This window comes from Physeter macrocephalus, chromosome 12 (assembly GCF_002837175.3).
Source record: "Physeter macrocephalus isolate SW-GA chromosome 12, ASM283717v5, whole genome shotgun sequence".
In the NCBI taxonomy this organism is placed as follows: Eukaryota; Metazoa; Chordata; class Mammalia; order Artiodactyla; family Physeteridae; genus Physeter; species Physeter macrocephalus.
The window spans coordinates 7,758,219-7,764,813 of record NC_041225.1 but is presented as its reverse complement, the minus strand read 5'-3'; the positions used below and the strand labels follow the sequence as shown (position 1 = coordinate 7,764,813).

Below are 6,595 nucleotides of genomic sequence, written 5' to 3'. Positions count from 1 at the left end.
AAGTAAGGATGTTTTAAAAATAATTAACTACTTGGGCTCCACTGCAGTCTTGATCACGTCAGAACTCCTGGATTGTTTCAGATGCTCAGACATGATTTTTAAGTCTGCTTTAAATATAAGGAATATATCTCCAAATGTTAATAAACAACAGGGGTTATTGACCTGAAAAACTGTCTTAGTGAAGCATTTAAAAGTTCTTCCAATGTTATTTCCAATTCTTCATCTTTACTCTTATAAATGAACTATTAACTACCCTCTCCATAGGTCTCACAATGTTTTCTTCTAGTTCTTCTGCAAACATAATTATTTATAGATTCCCATCTCTATATTTCCAAATCCTATTATTCATTTAACTCTTAATAATTTTATTCATTTTTTATGGGAATTTCCTTTGTCCTTATTTTAAAGAATAAATTTATAATAAAGAAGTTGCTATTAATTCTATCTATACCTTTTGATCTGATAATAAATAATTTTGGAATATATTCTGTATTTTCATTTATGATTAACATTTCTATTTTAAAAAATTTTGCTGCATAAGGCATGGCACACATAGGTCTAAAAGATGAACAATGAGTGAATAAATAAAATGAACAAAATATAAATCCAGGTTTCTGACCAGTGATAAATAAGTAATCAAAAAGTAAAAGATAGAACTGAATATTCAAAATAATAATAGAGAAGGTGGGACCAAGACAGCAGAGTAGGTGGATTCTGAGCTCACCTCCTCCCACAGACACACCAAAATTACAACATAAAGAACAACACTGTCTGAGAACACATAACAATAGCAGAACAGCTTTTCTACAATTAAGGACACAAAAACAAACAAACAAACAAAAATCATCCAGACAGGTATGAGGGGGCAAATATATAATATAGTCAAGACCCACACTCTGGTGGGTGACCAACAACTGAAAGGTAATATCACAAACACAGAGGTCTTTCCTATGGAGCAAATGGTTTGAGGCCCACCTTGGGCACCCAAGCCCTGAGGATCAGCACTGGGAAGAAGACCTCCCTGATTTTAAAGCCAGCAAGGCTTACATTCAGGAGATCCAAAGAGCTGTAGGAAACCAAGACTCCACTCTTAAGGGGCTTGCACACAATCTCACTTGCTATACATCTGAGCACAGAGACTGCAGATTGAAAAGTGCACGTGCTCTAGCAGGTCTACCAAGACTGCCCCAGCATACCCTGTAGCCCATACCAGGCACCCTCTCCAGCCACTCCCCTACCAAGATGGCAACTCTCAGTGGGCACTGGCTTGTGCCAGGCTCCAGCTCCATCCAACTCCCATCCACCAAAGCAGTGGCCCCCAGCACACCCTGGGAAAAGCCCCAGCCCATGTCTGAATTATCTCCAGCCCTCCTGCTATAGCCACTAGGTATACACAGGCTTTATAGGGACATTCCTACAAAAGGATATACCTTCAAGACTGGGAGAGGAAAATCTTTTGCCTAATTCATAGAAAGAAACACAGAAAGTCAAGCACAATTAGAAGACATAGGAATTTGTTCCAAACCAAAGAATAATATAAAATGGTAAAATAAGCAGAAACAAAAACAAACAACAATAACAAAAACAAACTGATGAAACAGAAAAAATTAATTGACCTGATAAAGAGTTCAAAGCACCACCCATAAAAATGTTCATGAAACTCGGGAGAAGAATGGAGATACATACTGAGAATTTCAACAAAGAACCAATCAGAGTTTCAAAACACATTAACTGAAATGAAAACTACACTAGAGGAAACCAACAGCAAATTAGACAATGAAGAAGAATGTGTAAACAACCTGGAAAACATAATAGTTTAAATCACCCAGAGAGTAGCATTGATATATATATATACACTACCAAATGTAAAATAGACAGCTATTGGGAAGCAGCTGCATTGCACGAGGAGATCAGCTCGGTGCTTTTTGACCAGCTAGAGGAGTGGGATAGGGAAGGTGGGAGGGAGAAGCAAGAAGGAGGAGATATGGGGATATATGTATACATATAGCTGATTCACTTTGTTATACAGCAGAAACTAACACAATTGTAAAGAAATTATACTCCATTAAAGATGTTAAAAAAAAAAAACACTGAAAGAAAAAAATAGCAAAAATTTAAAAAAAAAGATTTTTAAAAATTGAGAATAGTTAAGTTTTTTGTTTGTTTTAATCCATTCAGTCACTCTATGTCTTTGATTAGAGCATTTATTTAGTTGATTCACTTTGTTATACAGCAGAAACTAACACAATTGTAAAGCAATTATACTCCATTAAAGATGTTAAAAAAAAAAACACTGAAAGAAAAAAATAGCAAAAATTAAAAAAAAAGATTTTTAAAAATTGAGAATAGTTAAGTTTTTTGTTTGTTTTAATCCATTCAGTCACTCTATGTCTTTGATTAGAGCATTTATTTAGTTACATTTAAATTAATTATTAATAGGTATGTACTTATTGCCATTTTGTTACTTGTTTTCTGGTTGTTTTGTAGTTTATTTTTGTTCCTTTCTTCTTTTTTTGCTCTCCTTCCTTGTGATTTTATGACTAGCTGTACTACTATGTTTGGATTCCCTTTTCTTTTTTGTGTGTGTATCTGTTATAGATTTTTGGTTTCTGATTATCATGAGGTCCATATATAAAAAATGTGGAATGTTTCCCAAATTTGCATGTCATACTGCACAGGGGCCATATTTATCTTCTCTGTATGATACCAATTTATTAAATGTGCTGTAGAATCTAACACTGAAGAGGTTTCTTGAGTTAATTTTGAGTGAGCAAAGTAAGACACAAAAGAGTGTGAGTTAAACTATTGCTGCTTAAAAAGTTGCTTCAAAATTTAGTGTCTTGAGAAGACAATAAATATGCACTTTTGGTCAGATTTCTCTTGATTATATTCTATAATAATTGAGTCTATTTGTATATAAAAGAAGAACATATGGAGTGAGAGAAACATTTGCAAACTATATATCTGATAAGATATTAATATCCAAAATATGCACCAAAGTTATACAACTCAATAACAACAACAACAACAAAATCAACTTGATTTTAAAACGGTCAGAGTACTTGAAGAGACATTGTTCAAAGAAGACGTACAAATGATCATCTACATGAGAAGGTATGAACATTTCTAATATCAGGAAAATGTAAATCAAAACCTCACATCTGTTAGGGTGGTTATTATCAAAAAGACAAGAGATAGCAAATGTTGGCAATAATGTGGAGAAACAGGAACCCTGATACAGTGTTTGTGGGAATGAAAATTGGTGTACTCAATATGAAAAACAATATGGGTGGTGGTCAAAATATTAAAACAGAACTACCATATGATCTAGAAATTCCATTAGAAATTAATCACTATCCAGAAGATATATCTGCACTCCCATGTCTGTTGCAGCATTATTCAGAATAACCAAAATATGGAAACAATCTAAATAACATAAGTATCCACTGATGTGTGAATGGATAAAGAAAATGTGAAATATATGTACATATAATGGAATATTATTGTGCCATAAAAAGAAGAAAACTGCCATTTGGAAAAACATGAATGGGTCTTCAGGCAATAGGCTAAGTGAATCAAATCAGTCAGAGAAAGAAGAATACTGTATGATCTCACTTACAGGTAGAATCTGAAAACATCAAACTTATAGAAACAGTAGAATGGTGGTTGCCAGGGACTGAGGGGTGAAGGAAATGAGGAGAAGCTGGTTAAATAGTACAGGCTTGAAGTATAAGATTCATAAATTCTAGGATGTAAGGTACAGCATGGTGACTATAATTAATAGTAACGTATTGTACTCTTGAAAGTGGCAAAGAGAGTAGAGCTTTCCCATTCCCACCATAACAACAATAAAAGGGAAATAGTGTGAGTTGAAGGATGTGTTAACTAACCTTATTGTGGTAAAGATTTTGGTATCAAATCCTCGTGTTGTACACCTTAAACTTACAAAAGGTTATATATCAATTATATCTCAATAAAGATGAAAAATAATTTTTTTTTTTTCCCTTGGAGTCTTCAGCTGAAATGGCTGGAGAAACATTTGTACTTGAACATCATGTTAAACTACTGGGGAAAGAACTGACTTCATGCCAATATTCAGTTTTCCCTGAAAGAATAAGCAATTATGGCATGATCTCCACTCACTAAATATTCTCACATTTCAGGAACATTTTACAGTCTTTTTCAAAATACAAGTAGAGGAGCTTCAAAATGGCAGAAGAGTAAGACGCGGAGATCACCTTCCTTCCCACAAATACATCAGAAATATATCTACATGTGGAACAACTCCTACAAAACACCTATTGAATGCTGGCAGCAGACCTCAGACCTCCCAAAAGGCAAGAAACTCCCCACGTACCTGGGTAGGGCAAAAGAAAAAAAGAAAAAACAGAGACAAAGGAATAGGGATCAGACCGGCACCGGTGGGAGGGAGCTGTGAAGGAGGAAAGGTTTCCACACACTAGAAGCCCCTTCGCAGGTGGAGACTGCAGGTGGCAGAGGGGGGGACCTTCGGAGCCACAGAGAAGAGCACAGCAACAGGGGTGCAGAGGGCAAAGTGGAGAGATTCCCGGACAGAGGATTGGTGCCCACCAGCACTCACCAGCCCAAGAGGCTTCTCTGCTCACCCGCCAGGACGGGTGGAGAATGGGAGCTGAGGCTCCGGCTGCGGTCGAATCCCAGGGAGAGCACTGGGGTTGGCTGTGAAAACACAGCCTGAAGGGGGCTAGTGGGCCACAGCTAGCCGGGAGGGAGTATGGGAAAAGGTCTGGAATTGCTGAAGAGGCAAGAAACTTTTTCTTGCCTCTTTGTTTCCTGGTGTGCCAGGAGAGGGGATTAAGAGCGCTGCTTAAAGGAACTCCAGAGATGGGCACGAGCCGCGGCTATCAGCGGGGACCCCAGAGACGGGAACGAGATGCTAAGGTTGCTACTGCTGCCACCAAGAAGCCTCTGTGGAAGCACAAGTCACTATCCACACCTCCCCTCCCAGGAGCCTGTGCAGTCTGCCACTGCCAGGTTCCTGTGATCCAGGGAAAACTTCCCCAAGAGAACACACGGCGGCCTTAGGGTGGTGCAACATCACGCCGACCTCTGCTGCCATAGGCTCGCCCCGCATTCCATACTCCTCCCTCCCCCTGGGCCTGAGTGACCCAGAGGCCCCGAATCAGATGCTCCTTTAACCCCGTTGGGTCTGAATGAAGAACAGACGCCCTCAGGCAACCAACACGCAGAAGCGGGGCCAAATCCAAAGCTGAATTCCAGCTGTGCAAACAAAGAGGAGAAAGGGAAATCTCTCCCAGCAGCCTCCGGAGCAGAGGATTAAATCTACACAGTCAACTTGATGTACCCTGCATCGGTGGAATACCTGAATAGACAACGAACCATCCCAAATTGAGGAGGTGGACTTTGGGAACAACGATATCTATACATTTTTCCGTTTTTCTCTTTTTGTGTCTATGATTATGCTTGTGTGTGATTTTGTCTGTGTAGCTTTGCTTTTACCACTTGTCCTAGGGTTCTGTCTGTCCATTTTTTTTTTTTTTTTTTAAGTATAGTTTTCAGCGCTTGTTATCATTGATGGATTTCTTTTCTGGTTGGGTTGTTCTCTTCTTTCCTTTTTTTTTAATTACTTAAAATTTTTTTAAAATTATTTTTTGTTTTTTATTTTAATAACTTTTTATTTTATTGTTTTCTTTCTTTCTCTTTTTCTCCCTTTTATTCGGAGCCGTGTGGCTGACAGGCTCTTGGTGCTCCAGCCAGACGTCAGGACTGTGCCACTGAGGTAGGAGAGCCAAGTTCAGGACATTGGTCCACCAGAGACCTCCCAGCTCCATGTAATAACAAAAGGAAAAATCTCCCAGAGACCTCCATCTCAACCCCACGACCCACCTCCACTCAACAACCAGCAAGCTACAGTGCTGGACACCCTATGCCAAACAACTAGCAAGACAGGAACACAACCCCACCCATTAGCAGAGATGCTGCCTAAAATTATAAGGTCACAGACAACCCAAAACACACCAGCAGACGTGGACCTGCCACCCAGAAAGACAAGATCCAGCCTCATCAACCAGAACACAGGCACTAGTCCCCTCCACCAGGAAGGCTACACAACCCACTGAACCAACCTTAGCCACTGGGGGCAGACACCAAAAACAATGGGAACTACGAACCTGCAGCCTGCGAAAAGGAGACCCCAAAAACAGTAAGTCAAGCAAAATGAGAAGGCAGAGAAACACACAAATACAGATCTCATCACACAGGAGATGAAGAAATAAGGTAAAAACCCACCAGACCTAACAAATGAAGAGGAAATAGGCAGTCTACCTGAAAAAGAATTTAGAATAATAAGAGTAAAGATGATCGAAAATCTTGGAAATAGAATGGAGAAAATAAAAGAAATGTTTAACAAGGACCTAGAAGAACTAAATAGCAAACAAACAATCATGAACAACACAATAAATGAAATCAAAAATTCTCTAGAAGGGATCAATAGCAGAATAACTGAGGGAGAAGAACGGAGAAGTGACCTGGAAGCTAAAATATTCGAAATAACTACCACAGAGAAGAATAAAGAAAAAAGAATGAAAAGAATTGA

The 6,595-nt window shown here is 38.7% G+C and overlaps 1 non-coding gene across 1 annotated transcript; it reads right to left on the bottom strand.

Annotated features, from left to right (window-relative positions):
• Positions 1-2,634: 2,634 nt before the first annotated feature.
• LOC112066534 (U6 spliceosomal RNA) lies at positions 2,635-2,739 on the bottom strand. Its single transcript, XR_002892711.1, has one exon. It is a non-coding gene; the product is annotated as a U6 spliceosomal RNA (small nuclear RNA).
• Between the last annotated feature and the right edge of the window lie 3,856 nt (positions 2,740-6,595).